Source organism: Macaca nemestrina, chromosome 18 (genome assembly GCF_043159975.1).
Source record: "Macaca nemestrina isolate mMacNem1 chromosome 18, mMacNem.hap1, whole genome shotgun sequence".
In the NCBI taxonomy this organism is placed as follows: domain Eukaryota; kingdom Metazoa; phylum Chordata; class Mammalia; order Primates; family Cercopithecidae; genus Macaca; species Macaca nemestrina.
Window position 1 is genome coordinate 77779438 of NC_092142.1, and position 16403 is coordinate 77795840.

The 16403-nt window shown below is 43.9% G+C and overlaps 1 protein-coding gene and 1 pseudogene across 1 annotated transcript in view; both read left to right on the forward strand.

The window, feature by feature from the left end:
* Nucleotides 1-16403, forward strand: part of LOC105491228 (WW domain containing oxidoreductase) — a 1122875-nt gene that overhangs the window by 739220 nt on the left and 367252 nt on the right. The gene's annotated exons all lie outside the window — the stretch shown is intronic.
* LOC105475247 (small ribosomal subunit protein uS3-like) overlaps nt 1-16403 on the forward strand; it is a 67667-nt pseudogene that overhangs the window by 9530 nt on the left and 41734 nt on the right.

Below are 16403 nucleotides of genomic sequence, written 5' to 3' on the forward strand. Positions count from 1 at the left end.
GTTTTAGGTGGGCTTTGGCCCCCCTATCATGAATAGAGGGGCCAAAGGCTGCCAAGTTGTGGTTTCTGGGAGACTCTGAGGACAAAGGGTCAAATGCATGAGTTTGTGGATAGCCTGACGATCCCCAGTGGGGACCCTTTTAACTAATACATTGGTGCTGCCATGTGCCATGTGCTGCTCGGACAGGTGTTCTGGGCATCATGGTGAAGATCATGCTGCCCTGGGACCCAGCTGGTAGGATTGGCCCTAAGAAGCCTCTGCCTGACCACGTGAGCATCATGGAACCCAAAGATGAGATACTGCCTACCACTCCCATCTCAGAACCGAAGGGTGGGAAGCCAGAGCCGCCTGCTGTGCCCCAGCCAGTCCCCATAGCATAACGGGCTCTCCTTGGTGGTTGTATTTGGAGTCTGGATGTTATTTTGTAAAGACATTTAATAAAATATGGTACAAAGACAACCGGGCATGCCTGTAATCCCAGCACTGTGGGAGTCAAGGCAGTCAGATCACTTGAGGTCAAGAGTTCAAGACCAGCCTGGCCAACATGGTGAAACCCCGTCTCTACTAAAAATACAAAAATTAGCCAGGCGTGCCCTGTAATCCCAGCTACTTGGGAGACTGAGGCAGGAGAATCGCTTGAACCCAGGAGGCCGAGATTGCAGTGAGCCAAGATCGTGCCATTGCACTCCAGCCTGGGCAACAAGAGTGAAACTCAGTCTCAAAAAAAAAAAAAAAATCATCGACGACAGAAATGTATTGTCTCACAGTTCTGGAGGCCAGACCTCCAGAATCAAGGCAGTGCTACACTTCTTTCAGAGGCTCTAGCTAAGAATCTGTTCCTGGCATCTTTTGTTTCTGGTGGCTGCTGGTGATTGTGGGCTTGTGAGCATATCACTCCAGTCCCAGACTCTGAGGCCACATGGCCTTCTCCTCTTCTCCTGTGTTCTCCTCTCCCGTGTGCCTCACATCTCCCTCTGCCTTTCTCCTATGAAGACACTTATCTTTGGATTTAGGGTCTTCCTGGCTGATCTCATCTCAAGATCCACAACTTAACTACATCTGCAAAGACCTGATTCCCAATAAACTCGCCTTCACAAGTTGCGGGGATTTGAATATGGAACTGCCTTTTTGGAGGCCACCATTCGACCCATGATAAGAGCACAGTGGTGAGGTATGAGGGGTGGTATGAGGTCACAGTCACAGCCGCCCGTCTCACCAGCTGTGTGACAATTCTGGATTTCCTTAGCTGTCCTCTGCCTCAGTATCCCTTTCCCTGTAAGTGGAAGTGGTATTCATTGATCACACACTACAGGCCGGACACCAAGCTATTCCATTTTTTGAATATGGTTCTTCCTTCCCTCTTTAGGACTAAACAGCCGGGTTTAGATGATTTCCTCCTCATATAGCTTTCCTGCCCCCACATGGTATAGATGGTGCAAGGGAACCAGAGAGCTTTGATCCCTGGTTTCTCTGGTCACAAACCTGCTGTCCTCTCCAGAACTCCAGGCTGCCTTTCTTTGGGAGCTAAATCAAATTTAGCTGTTTCCCCAGCTGCAAAGTGCATAGGCATCAAGTGAGAGGGTAAATGAATGAAAACCTGAACGGCTGATCCTCTGACACAGTGAGAGCAGACGTTAATTGCTCACTGGCCAAGTGCTGGGCCCTGTGCTCAGAGCTTCATGCATATGACATCAAAGCACCATGTAGGGGGGAAGCACGATGATCCTGACCATTTTACAGAGGAGGAAAGTAAGGCTCGGTGACATAAACTCACAGAGGAATTGGAGCTGGGGTCTGTGTGGCTCCAGATCAGGTGTGTAATCTCCAAGGCTGTCCTCTGTTCTCCAAGTTTCTCCTTAACACATTTCCAGCCCCATGTTCTGGCAGGAAGACCCCAGGGTTGAAAGGAGCTGGAAGAGCGAGGTCTAAGAGAAAAAGGGGCCAGGTGTGGTGGCTCATGCCTGTAATCCCAGCACTTTGGGAGGCCAAGGTCGGTGGGTCACGTGAGGTCAGGAGTTTGAGACCAGCCTGGCCAACATGGTGAAACCCCATCACTACCAAAAAAAAAAAAAAATAGCCAGGCGTGGTGGTGCATGTCTGTAATCCCAGCTACTTGGGAGGCTGAGGCAGGAGAATCACTTGAACCTGGGAGGCAGCGGTTGCAGTGAGCCGAGATGGCGCCACTGCACTCCAGCCTGGGTGACAAGCAAGATGCCATCTCAGAGAAAAACAGCAACAACAGCTAAAACATAGGGATCCAGCAGCCGGTGTTGTTATTTCAGGATGGGAACCAGGCACTGCACCTCCTCAGTAGGAGTCAGAGTAAGGGGGCTAGGCTGGCTGACATGACTGGGGACAGAGTTGCTGTGGAAATTGTCAGGTTATGAAAGGAAATTAGCTGCTGGATGTCAAGAGGTGCAAATTGCTGCAGGCATTGGCAGCTGGGAGCCCTGGTGTGTCTAATAGCTCCTCGGGCCAGGAGGCCTTAATGACACCGCTACCAACACTACAGGAGGCAGCAAGTGACAGTAGGAAAGAGAGAGGCCAGCTCATCTAATCTGAATGCCCCGGGGGGGCTGGGGGCTGGGGACTCCAAGACCTGGCTTCTGCTCCATGTCACAGTGGCAAAGACAATGACTGTAAAAGCACAGCCTCCAGAGAGAAGAGCCTTCGATGGACCTGGGTGTTCATCCAGGGGCCAGGTGAAAACTGGGGGATGCAGAATAGGAGGTTGGGCTGGAGGTGAGTGAGAAGAAGGGATACGGTTAGGACCAACATTTAGGCAACACGGCCACGTACAGGATTCTACCACCGTCATCACCATCAGTGTTACTGTTTCCTGCCATGTATCTATGGGGTGTCTATCATTTAAAGTCCAGCACTGCACTGGGCATTTTTAATTGTCATTACTATATAATTATATGTAATAATTTAATTTATAACAATACATCATACTTATTAAGGTCCTACTATGTACCAAATTCTATCGGACAGATGTCCTAATAATCAACATGATATAATCTATCATTATGTATAAAACGTCACACTCTGCCCTTTATTAATTATGTGTGTGCCAATTATGTGCAGGAAACTTTTATTCATTCTAGTTACCAATATTGTGTCTAGTCCTCCAACCCTATGAAGTGGGCACAGTTATTATTTCTCTTTTGTAATTGCCCTTTAGCCTCAGCTGGATTGGAAACTGTGTAATGGAGACTCAGGCCACTGTCATTTGAGCAGCGTTTTCTGCATTCTATTTGCATTCTTGTATGTAATCCTAAAATGTAGAGTAGTTTTCCCCCATTTACAGATAAGGTAATCAAAACTTATAGTGGTTAAAGGGACTTTCCAAAGTGACAGAGCCATGAATGGCAAAGCTGGGATTTAAACCCTTGGCCTTCTGCTTGCCATTCCACGCCATCATAAACTCTAAACATCGTAAGTAGAATCATCATAAGTTAGAGTCCCTCTGGAAGATGGATGGGTGAATGGATGGAAAGAGAGAGAGAGACAGATAGGCAGACAGATAGCTAGATAGACAGATAGAGATTTTAGGAACTGTCAAATTGGCTCCCACAATTATGGAAGGCTAGAAGTCCCAAGAAATGTAGCCAGTGATCTGGAGACCCAGAAGGGCCTATGGTAGAAACTTCATCCAAAAGCAGAAGACAAATGTCCCAGGTTGAAGACAGTCAGGCAAAGAGAGAAAATTCTTTCTTACCCAGACTTTTGTTTTATTTGGGCCTTCAACGGATTAGATGAAATCTGCCCCTACAGAGCAGGGCAATCAGTTTTACGCAGTCTACCGATTCAAAGGTTAATCTCATGCAGAAACACACTCAGACACACTCACAGACACACACTCAGAAATAATGGTTAGTCAGATATCTGGGCACCCTGTGGCCCAGTCAAGTTGACACCTACAATTTTTTTTGCCTTCTTTTAATTACTGGTGTTGTCATCCTGTGTCCAAGACACATACAGTCAATCATCACCCCTTTCCCTTAGCCTGTACCAGGTTCTGTGCCAAGGATTTTAGAAAATCATGTCTCGTTCGTTTCCCCCAACAGGTCTATGAGTCATTATCCTCCCCAATCTAGGGAAACTGAGACCCAGAGGTTCAGAGTATTGCAAGATCCTATGGGAATTGCAGATTGTAGCCAAAATTGGAACTCCTAATTCCAGAGCTCCTCCTTCCTGCTGCAGTTTTATTAATGAGAAAAGCTGTTGAGCACCAGAGCAACCCCGCCTCCTCCAGATACCATCTGACATATACGTTCAGCAGAGGAAAAATAACATGAGGTCTGGGGCTTGCTTTAAAATTCTCTGGGGCCAGACACAGTGGCTCCCATCTGTAAGCCCAGTGCTTTGGGAGTCTGAAGTAGGAGGATCACTAGAGGTCAGGAGTTCAAGACCAGCCTGGGCAACATACAGAGACCCTCATCTCTATAAAAAATTTAAAAAAAAACAAAATACTTGTGCAACAGCAGCAGCAAGAGCTGCCGCAATGAAAGAAGAAAGAAGAGGAGGGACGGGATGAAGAAAGGAAAGAAGCAATGTTAACATTCTAGTAATGTTTGCATCTGAATGATAGGTATGTGGGGTTACTATTGTCTTCTATTTGTGTATGTTTAACATTTTCATAATAAGCGTATTTATATATATACACATAAAGCATATATGTACATATTATCATAATGCCTACCTGCTCTTGAGAAAGTGGTGCAGTGTGGCTGGAGGTTTCTCTCACTGGTTTCTATGGCTCTCCCCTCCCCCACTTTTTGTAAGAAATGGTAGTACCTATCTGACTATTTTCATGGCTTCCTGAAGAGGCCTGAAAATTAGAGTAAACAAATTACCCATTACCAGGGAAGCCTCCTTCCCCCCAGCAGATTCCCAGTGTCTTCTTTCACCTCTAGGAGATATTTTCCAAGGTCACTAAATTAAGCCTTCAGACAATCGAAAAATTGAATCTCAGTACATCTATTTTCCTAACAAAATTTCTGCAGCGCCGATTGAGGCTGACAGGTATGGCCGTGCAGCTTTCTGGGCTGTTCAGGTCGATTTGGCCAAGCAGGACGGCATCAGCTTGTATTGGAGGGAACATCTGAGCAGCTCGGGGCCCCCTGGGAGTCAGAGAGTTCCTTACCTCCTTGCCACTGTAAATGACTATTTCTGTCGTTTGCAGAGCGTCCTTTCCTTCCTCCTCCTACAGCCCATCCTCACCCACTGTAGCCGCCAGGTCAGCTGCCTCTTCTTCAATTATTTATCAAAAGGGCCATTGCAATCATTGCAAACATGTTTAGAAGGATTTGGAAACCATGTTCTTTTTAAGGGCACTAATGATGCAGCAGTAATCACAATGCTAGTGGAAGGGGAGGGACAGAATGTGATGTTTTGGGAGTGAATTGTGTAAGAGAAGAAGGGACTTCGTTCCAAGCCCCCCAGACCTTGCAGCTGTCACAGCCTGGCTGTTGGAGAGGTTTGCAGAGCTGAGAACCACTCAGAATTTGGGGGCTGAACGCCCTGACTCTCTGAGCACCATCCCTATGACTTTTGAGGTTGTGTTTACCCTCCAGCCCTCATTTCCCCCTTGCCAAGCTGTGTCTTAGCTAGTGCTCTCAGCAAAGAATACACTTATGATTCTGGAGCATTGATATCCCCTGAAGTAGCCCCTGACCAGCCTCCAAGATGTATCCTAAAAGCTCCTGGGGAAGTTTACATTTCACTCAAAATATCTGTGTTCATGTAAATGTAAAAATGATGTCTTAAGTTGCTTAGCAGTGAATGAAATGGATGCTCTAGGGAGATGCAGTGAGTTTATCCTGTGGCTTTGAGTATACACTGGTACCCTACATGGGAGTCCCCGGTACCCATGCCCAGGTGCACAAAGCCAGCGTCAGTGACCTACACAGCAGGAGGCAGGCTGTGTGATGATTAGGTGAAAGTCCTTAGGTGGGTCACTCAGTCTTTCTCTTCTTGAGTTTTTCTCATCTGTGAAAGAGTGATCATAATACTCTTTCCATTGTGAGGGGCATTGAGAAGAAGACATAAGATAATTTATGTAAAGCACAAAGCATAATCCCCGATATTCAATAAGTACTCAGTAAATGCCAGTGAAAATAATGATTACAACTATGACCTCCAGAAGCTTTTAATGAGCATCTATCTGTAGCACTGCATGTCAAGCCGAGCTAGAATGCAGTCTCTTAGGAGATATAGGGGAGGAGAACATCCTTGGCAGGTTTTCATATTGGTGATCTCTGTAATTTTCTCAAATACCCTTCCTCTTTCCTTGCTTTTGGTGGTAGCTACCTGTGTTGCTCTTGTCACTTTTGCCTGTATCCACTAACTCACCACCTAGGTATTTGCAACAGTTATCCATTGCTGCCTAACAAATTACCCCAAAATGTAAGCACTTAGAATCTCATTGTTTCTGTGGGTCAGGAATTAGGGAGTGGCTTAGCTGGGTAGTTCTAGCTCACAGTCTTTTCTGAAGTTGCCAGCAAGCTTTGGCTGGGGCTGCAGTCTCAGAATCCTTGACTGAAGGGGAGGTTTCACGTCCAAGGGGCTCACAGATGTGGCTGTTGGCAGGAGGCCTCAGTTCTTCACCGTGGGGGCCTCTCTGTACAGCTTCTTGAGCAGCCTCACAATATGGCATCTGGCCTCCCACAGAGTGACTGATCTCGGAGACAGTGTGAGGAAGATGTGGCATGGCCTTGTAAGCCCCATGCTTAGGCATCATGCACTGTACCTTTAGCTACATTCTATTGATTGGAAGTACACCAGTAAAGACCATACTTAGGAGAGGGGAACCTGGCTCCACCATTGGAAGGGAGGTCTATCAAAGAACTTATGGGCATATCCTAAGACCACCACACTCTGCCACTCCACACACTCTGACTCTCCTAACACCTGCTCACTTCACTGGTTCAGCTATTGGCAGTGGCATGGAGTATGGGAAAATGCATCCCTGTCTCCTTCTTGGATTATAAAAGTCGTCACCCTGCTAGTATGAATCCATGTCCTATGGCGGCCCTCTCAGGAGGGATTGTGGTTAGAGAATGGACAACCCAAGGGAATCCTGTGTCATGGTGGAGCATAGAGGCCAGCAGGTGAGTGGAGGAGATGCCTTAGAGTGGGAAGCTCGAGCTTCCTCTGTCATATTCATTAAAGAACTTCACCCAAAGAGAGATGACATCCATTTATAATTATTTCAGCAGTGACTTTTGAGCCCAAGCAGTTCTATTTATTTTTCTCTCTGAAAATAAGAAGCTTTCTTTAAAGGATTGCTGCCATTTGGACAATGTCCTAGGTCCCCATTGGTGTTATCAGTTGGTGGGATATAGAAAAGCAAAGTGGCCAGGCTCAGCCTTTTCTCTTGATCTTTTTTTTTTTTTTCTTTTTTAAGACAGGGTCTTGCTCTTTTGCCCAGGCTATAGTGCAGTGGTGCAATCACAGATCACTGCAGCCTACAACTCCTGGGCTCAAGCGATCCTCCAGCCTCAGCCTCTTGAGTAGCTGGGACTACAGGCATGCACTACTGTGCTTAGTTAATTTTGGCTATTTTTTGTAGAGATGGGGCTTGCTTGCTTTTTTGTCCAGTCTGGTCTTGAACTCCTGGCTTCAAGCAATCCTCTTACCTCATCCTCTCAAAGCACTGGAATGATAAACTCTTTCTTTGTTTATACCATTCCTCAGCTTGCACTCTTTCCTACATACAGCTTGTTTCTCCAATGTGGCTGTTGTTCTCATGTTTACTTAATGGCCTGACCATCTTTTCCTCCTCCTCCTGCCTTCTATTCTCCTTCCTCATCATTGTCCTCTTCTATGAGTTCAGAATATTGGGTTACAATACCTACAACATGCAGTGAGGTCACTCTTTTATCATCACCCCTGTAGGCTTGTGGTGTTCGTATCTGATTTTTCCTAGTCTTTCGTTTGTTAATTTACTGCACACATGTTCCTTTCTCTTGTACATTACTGACGTGTGTAAGAATCTTGAATATCTGTGTGGTGCTTAGAGATTTCACAGCAGTTTATTGAATGCTGTTACCTCAATGCATCCTCTGTGAAACTGGGTGTGACTGCATCCATTTTACTGATGAGGAAACTGAGGCATAAGAAGGTTCGGTAAATTACCAGAGTCGCACAGCTCACAAGCAAGTGCAGGCTTGCAGCCAAGGTTTGCTGGCTTATGCATTTCATGAGTTTTCTATCGTACCATACAGGCGCTGTGTCTCCCAGTGGAATATAAGTTATTTGAGGCCGAGGATTGTGTCTCATTCTGTGTTATATCCCTTTGGCTTCAGCCTTAGTGTCTTGCATTTGTAAAGTCTTTGGAACATTTCAGCTGAATGAGTGAATGAGTGAATGAGTGAAGCCATCAGTCAAATCAGAACACTGCTTACACATGCATCCCAAGTCCAGCTGTTGAACGTCTGGAACTGAGCAGTATGGAGCCTGTTAAGACCAGCGATGCTGTGGCCTGAATAACAATGGGATAGGAACATTCCCTTCTTCTCATAAATCTTGTACATTTGCATTGTTTGTGCTGAACAGGGCCCGTGTCTTCTGGTAGCAAACACGGGGAGTCCCAAAAGGCTGATCTGGGATCACGTCCCCACTGAACACTGCCCTATGCTAAGTCTGCAGAATATTTAAATAAGGGGTTAATTTATAAAGTGAGCTACAGGAAAGTTTCCAGGATTGTCGTGCATGTGTCTCATAAATCGGCACAAATTGAATCTAGGTTTCTGTGCCCGTCAGCTCCTAGGTAAACCAAAATTTATTGAGAGGTGTATAGGTTGCCATCCAAAGAAACATAGTAAATGAGAAAAGTGTATCCTCAGGAGGTCTGTAAACAAGGTCTGAAGGCTGGCAGCAAGGACAGGGGTCCGCAATGTAAAATTCCCGTTGCCAGTGATCGGAAAGTACAGCGTAGTTGGTTGCAGATGGAGACAGGGTTCCGGGAATTCTTGATTTTTCATAAACATTCCACTGACTTCTTAACAGAATAAAGATTTTGTACATTGCAGAGATAATTTATAGATTCGGGTACAGAGGGATACAGACAATGAGGAAGGCTAACTTCAGGATTTTGCATATGTCAAATCATTATATTAGCTTACCCAGAACCAAAAAAAATTATGCAATAGTGCCCCTTTGACAGAGGAGGAGGGAGAAGCTCCAAAAATGCAGCCCAAGGATCTTAGGCTAATATATAGGCTTGCATCCAGTGTATCTCACCCCGAAAGCCTTGCTTTTGTCATTATCCGACATTGGCTGTCATTATTGTAGTGGCCTTCTTACTACCTACAAAACAAGTGCCAGCATTTAAAATCTATCCACCTACCGAGATTATTTAATATTTTAGTCTGTAGCTCTTATCCCTTTAGCTACAACATTCAAAGCGTTGTGCAAAATATTCTAGTAGTAAGTAGAGGCTTTAAACCCACACGTCGATAATGGTCAAATCCTCTTAAAGGGGCCAGCAACAAAAATGACTTTAAAAGGGAAATATTCCTTCAATGTTACGAGTGCCCATGAGCATGTTAGTGGAGCAGTTGTGTGTTAAAGAAAGAGAAGGTGGAGTTACACTGAATACCCTTGAAATCACACAATCAACACTTAAGAATGTTCACACAGTTGTTCACACACATATTGATATCAGACCGTATAGCAGTCCCATTGGCTAGACCAGTTATTATGAATGTGTTTTATAGAGTAGGAAACAGAGATGCAATGTGACTTGCCTAAGAACACACAGCAGTTCTGAAACTCAACCTGTGCTAAGATCGAGGGAGAAACGAAAATAACAAACAACAACAACAAATGTCGTGCCAAAATATTGCTAGCAGACATCTAGAAAAATGTCTTTGACTTCTTTTGGTAGGAAAAGAGGAACAATTCAAATCTGAATTCAACATATTTATTTTTTGTTTCTGACTTTTTATGTAAGCAGAGCTCTGAATTGTATCCTCAGATATATTTGAGACTAACAATAAGGAAATATAAAATTACGTTACTACCTAAGCTGCCACTTCTTCAAAGCCTCGTTATTCTTGTTCCCTTCAATGCATTTCAACTCCAAAATACATAGTGACATGAAAATTGTGTATTCAGATGTTCTATTGATTCCTTGAGAAAGTGACCTTGTATGCACACGTGAAAATGGAGAGATCTATATATTACCACATGGCCTCTTCTTTGTAAGGGTATGAGGAACAACAGTGGTTAACATGCGTTTTTTTTTTTAACACCTAGATTTACTCTTCCTTTTCACAGACTAATAGCACACTGATGTGCAATCCAGGGAGGGCTCCTTGGAAAGTTGTACCGCTGTGGCCTAGTGATGGACAACTGGCAGGGCCACATGAGGAGCTAAAACCTTGTGCTCCATTTGCAAAGCCAGTGGCCCCGGCAGAGATAGGAGGCCCTCTTTGTGATTTCGACAGTGGTTTCCCTGGGGTTGAACACTCCTGAAACTTATTTCTGCAAGGACATACTACTGTGGACCCACCTGAAGGGCGGCATCCACTCTTCTAGTAGGATCTCGCATTGGTATTTTCAGACACTTCTGCCCCTTGCCACGTTTAGTAAGTCATCTATGTCGTTTGGGAGGAAAGAGAATGAGCATTCCTCAGTCCCTGCACTGCACCAGGGCTTGCAAATACAGTCCCTCATTTCATTCTTGCTACCATCTTTGAGGTGGGTGGCATTAGGCCATTTGCTGGCTGTATAAAATGACATGCAGAAATATTGTAGCAGCTCACTTAATATCAGGCATCCGGTAAGTGGCAGAGATGAGGCTGGACCCCAGGATTTCTGACCTAATTTCTGATCTCCTTAATTATTCTGTACACCAAAAGCCCCTGTGGTTTGGATTCCTAATCACAGGACTGAGATGAAACAGAATTTCTTAGCAGAGGGGGCCAAATAGTAGACGGGCTTTTGCCAAGAACTATTTTTTTTTTTTTTCAGAGTCAGAGGTTGGCAGCCAAAGATGAGAGAGGGAAGGTCAAGTGCAGCAGAAGAGAGAAACAGGGAGAGTGGAGGTTGTTCTCTAGAACATAGAAGCCGCTTCTTCATCCCACACAATGGAAACCAGAGCCCAGATTATGTTAACGAGAAGTTCCAGAATTGCAGATGGCACTTTGCTACTTAGGGAGGGGGGAGAAGAAGAAGGAGAAAAAGAAGAAAAAAGAAAAATAGCAGGGGGAAACTTAAAAAAATGGTTAGCTGCATGTAAATGGCTTTTATTATAACTGCTAGGCTGAACCAGAAGACTCCGGCTATGTAGAATGTCACTTGCTCTTATCACGGTTCATAGAGATTACCTTTCAATGCAAGTTTCATTTTCATTTCTTCCAACACTTAGAGAAGTGAACGAGGCAATGACTCCTTTATTCCCTAACCCTCGCCCAGCAACTCGCTTCTTCCTCTGTGTTTTGTGTCATTCTGTATGATATTGCATCAAGGCAATTCACGGCAGTGGTTGAACCGAAAGCAATTTAAGTCAAAAATGGACAAATATGGATGTCACTTATGAGGCTTGTTCAAAGGCCTTTGACATCACTCAAAGCCTGAGCACTTCTCAGGAGTGATATGCTTCTTTTTTTTTTACTTTTTATTTTCTAGCAATGCAAGATTGAAGATTTAATACAGACCTCTTAGTGAGGCACCTGCGTAGTTCTTACGTAGAAACCATTTATTAGTGAACCAAATATTTTGTATTATATAGCAAGAAAGAGGGATGGACAAAGATTGAGTGATTAGAAATCCAAGGGGAATTTATATTTATTACTTTGATTTGGTAATTTGTAATAACAATAGCCACCATGTATCTATACTTCCTAGATTTGGGCATGGGGTTAGGAGTCTTATATTTATTATTTTAGTTAATTTTCATAGTCATCCTGTGTAGAAATATGAAAAAATATAGAAATATCAATCAATAAATAAGTATTATTGTCCCCATTTTACAGATGAGAAAACAGAGTCCCAGGGACCTACCTGCTCAAGGGCACAGAAAGCCTGAATGAGTAAATTTACTGTGTGTTGTTCCAAAGGTTTCTCCAAAGGTCTCTTCATCTCCCAAGGCTATTATCATTTTGAGAAAGATTGGCACAGTGAGAGGCCAGGAGCCCATCTTGGCCGTGTGCCTTCTGCTTTGTCTCTGGAGTTGTGGGAAAGGCTTGTAGCTTAAGAGCCGCCTTGTTCAATTCTGTCAGGCGCACGTTGGAAGGTAGCTTTTCAGGTTGTGGTGGGTGGTGGTGAAGCAGAGGTGTGCAAAGCAGGGTACGTGGAGGGCTGTGCCTTGGTCATTCCCAGGAAGCAAAGCGAGCATCAAAAAAAGGCAGGGTAGTTGGGCCATGGCGTTGCAGAGTGACAGTGAGTCAGGGTGAGGACAGCACTCAGGAAGGAAAGGACAGAAAAGCTACCCACACCCTGGAGGGCCAAAGGGCTGACTTCAGAGGAGACTTTAGGTGCTCCTACATGTCGATTCTTAGAGAACTAAAGACACAATTGCATCTTAAAATGTTGAGACTTACACATATACACAATAAGAATATTTTCTTTGGCTGCAAAAGAACTATAAAAGAGTGAAAAAACCAATCCCAAAAGATTACATGTGATAGGATTCCATTTGCATAACGTTCTTGAAATTACAAAATTATAAAAATAGAAAACAGATGGCCGGGCATGGTGGCTCACTCCTGTAATCCCAGCACTTCAGGAGGCCGAGCGGGTGGATCGCCTGAGGTCAGGGGTTGGAGACCAGCCTGATCACGGTAGTGAATTATTGAAGGGCTGTTGCCAGCAACAGTAGAGAACCTGTCTCTACTAAAAATACAAAAAGTTAGCCAGACGTGGTGGCACACACCTGTAATCCCAGCAACTCAGGAGGCTGAGGCAGGAGAATTGCTTGAACCCGGGAGGCAGAGGTTGCAGTGAGCCAAGATCGTGCCACTGTACTCTAGCCTGGGCAACAGAGTGGTACTCTGTCTCAAAAAAAGAGAAAAGAAAACAGATGAGTGATTGCCAGGGATTGGAGAGGAGTTGGGGGTAAGTGGGAAGCAGAGTGGATATAAAACAGCAGGTGGAGGATCCTGGTATAGATGGAAATGTTCTGCATCTTGACTGTCTCAGTGTCAATTTCCTGGTTGTGAAATCGTACTAGAGTTTTTTGAGATATCACCTTTGGGGGAAACTGGATCAAGGGCACGTGAGATTGCTGTATTATTTCTTACAACTGCATGCGAATCTACACTTATCTCAAAAATAAAAACTGTCATTAAAATCAAAGAACTGCTCAACATTTGAGGGGAAAAATCGACAAGTAAATTCAAATCACCCACGAGCCCACCACCCAGAGAGAGTCGCCACTTCTATTTCGATATATTTTCTCTTCCTCCCTTCCGATCTCTCTCTTCTGTTCCTAGATATAAAATGGGGAGGTTTTAAAATGTAATTACATCTAACTATTGCCTGGCTTGGTAATAGCCAACCTTTGCATGTCCTCAGAGAGGTCCAAAGGCTGTGCTGAAACTTGTTGGTTTGGCATTGATTTTGACGAAAGACAGCAACAAGATCCCCTTTCTAGGAACCCATGTGGATTACTGTGGATTCAGAATGGATGCATTTTATGTACAGGGCTGTGACCTCTTGTTTTTTCCCTTCCTCATGCTAATAGGTGTTAATATTTTGCAATAAATATTACTTATGTCTGTGAATTGAACTGCATCCCAGACTCTCAGCACATATTTATTTTCTCATTTTAATTTCTCGAAGTTCTTACTGTTATGGAGGGTGGGGAGGGGGTAGAATAAGCTTAGGCTGGAGGGCATATCTGATTTGGAAAATACATCCCTGGTTATGTTCCTACCGAGTGACATGTTTGGTTGGTGATGATAAACTGGGACTGAGGAATGGGTTAGGAGAAGGCTTGAAGAACCCAGCTCCCCAAACTGTCTCATCATCCTCTAGAGATACTTCTCCAAGTGCTTTTGTTTCCAGTGACCTCCCAACCCCAGGCACTAGCGAAGCCTCCAGGCAGGTAAGTGCACAAATCCTACATTTTCTAGTGACTTGAGCAAGTTGCTTCATTTTTCTGATCCTCCATTCCCTTTTCTAAGCCACAATTTCTTCATCTTTCAGTAGAGTTAACAAGTTACTGGGTGTTGAAAGATCAAATGAATTAGCCCATGAGAACATGCTTTGCACGAAGTTGTATGCAAAATAAGTTCTTATGGGATGGGAGAAACCCTTTGCGGACAGTGCCTCGCAGTTGACCCTCAGTGTGTACTCATGGAATAATTTTGTAATATAAAATAATTACCATCACTAGTCCTAACCGTACACGTTCTTGACTCTGTTACACTGAACAAAATCCTGAACCTCTTTGCGCCTTGATTTCTTTCATGTCTTGTTCTAGTTTTGAAGAGCGATTCTTGTGTGAAATCAGGGAGAGGAGGCATGAGGCATGGAAAGGACACCATACGTCTGTGGTTGACAAATTCAGTAGGCCCACAGTCGATGCAAAAGTCGTCATGCCTCTGCAGCACGGTTATAATGAAGAGGAGCGATGGCATGGCATGATTCCGCTATAAGGGAGGCTTATTATGTAGTGTCTACAGAGCCAGTGGTTTATTTTGCATTGTTTATGTCAGCATTAAGCAGTATTCTTACACAGTTGGTAAGTCTTAAAACTCACTATCTACTCTAGTAGTTGTTCCAACTGTGATGTGCTCAGTAATCTGCCAGGGATCTTGTTAAATTGGGATTCTGATTCAGTAGGTCTAGGTGGGGCCTGAGAGTCTTTGTTTCCTATTTTAATTTAATTTTTTGTGTGTACCTAGTAGGTGTGTATGTACATATATATATAATGTATATATATAAATGTATATATGTAAATATATATGTGGATTTTTTCCAAGAAAATTGTGGGTACATAGTAGGTGTATATATTTGTGGTCTGTGTCTCTTCTAAATTGCTGATCTCCCAGGGGATGCCTGTCTTATTGTACTAGGTAGCACACTTTGAGCAGGAAACATCTAGATGTAGTTCTCAGTAGTAGGACTATTGCCAGTGGAGGGGGCATTTCGGAAATTTGGGAAGGCATTTTGATTGCCTTTGGCGCTTAGGTGGGGTCCACGGGTCCATCCTGTGATGCCATAGGCAGTCCAATATAACAAAGAACTGCCCACGTCCCGGTCACATTCATTTCGGTAAAAAACTTGTTTGCAATGATCTGACCCCAGAACTCACTGTGCTTACACAGATACACAACATGCACTGAGTCTTCCAGAAATGCAGGGGCCTTCTAAATCAAGGGAAGATTGTGTGGTGTTTTGTTCAAATCTTTACCAAGGTCTCAATACCATCTTGAAACATCATGAGGATCTGCTCATAATATTTGAGTCACCGTAACATGTGATCTGTCTACATATGTAGCTGTTTGTATTCACGGGGATTAAATAGTTGTGTGCTACAGCTGCCCCCAGCGAGCAGCTCATGAGAGCAGATTTTGCCTATTTCTTCCAAAATCGGTATTCGGTGATACCATGTTGGTAACTTGAAACTGACCATGGTGAGAATATTTACACCATGGAAATTGGCAAATGCTACTAATCAGGATGATTGTTTCCGTTTTCATTTTGTAATTTTCAGAGTTGGTTTACCAGTATGATGTCTGTATTAAAATATATGTAATGCTGCTTTCAAAATGTTAAGTATCGTGAGAAGATGTTAACAAAATTCTGGTGAATTTTTGTCTTATGTTTCTTGAATCCAAACCTATAAGTAGGTACAAACACTTGACTATTTCATTATGGGCTTCTGATATACTCCTGTCAGAGCAGTTACCTTTGAAAATGCACACTATTTTATCATCAATTATGTTTTCTTTAAAAATTTTTTATATTTATGACATATTACTTTTGCTAATTATATGTGTGGGTAGATGGTGTTATTCATGAATTTCATTTCAGGACCTTGGTAAGGGGTTATAAAATATTTCTGTTTAAAGGAGGGTCTTAGATTGCTGGACTTGAGTATCCTGATCTAATTAATGCGCTGGGCAGAGCTGGCAGATGTGTGGGACACCCAACTATTCTCTTAAAGGGAAGGGATATAAGAGATACACTGTAAAGGTGAATGATAATCGGCATCTCCCTTCAAGGTGACCGGGAGGATCTGAGCTGACTGGGTGCCTTTGTGGAAGTGTGTTTTGAACTGAGATTAGAGAGATCAGCAATGTGTCTCATAAAGTAATCCAGGAGGAGTTCATTCTCAACAGATTCAGCAATGGAGCACTTGAAGAGGAGGAAACCAAAATTCAAAATGGCTTGGGTGCAGTGGCTCGCTCCTGTCATCCCAGCTCTTTTAGAGGCTGAGGCAG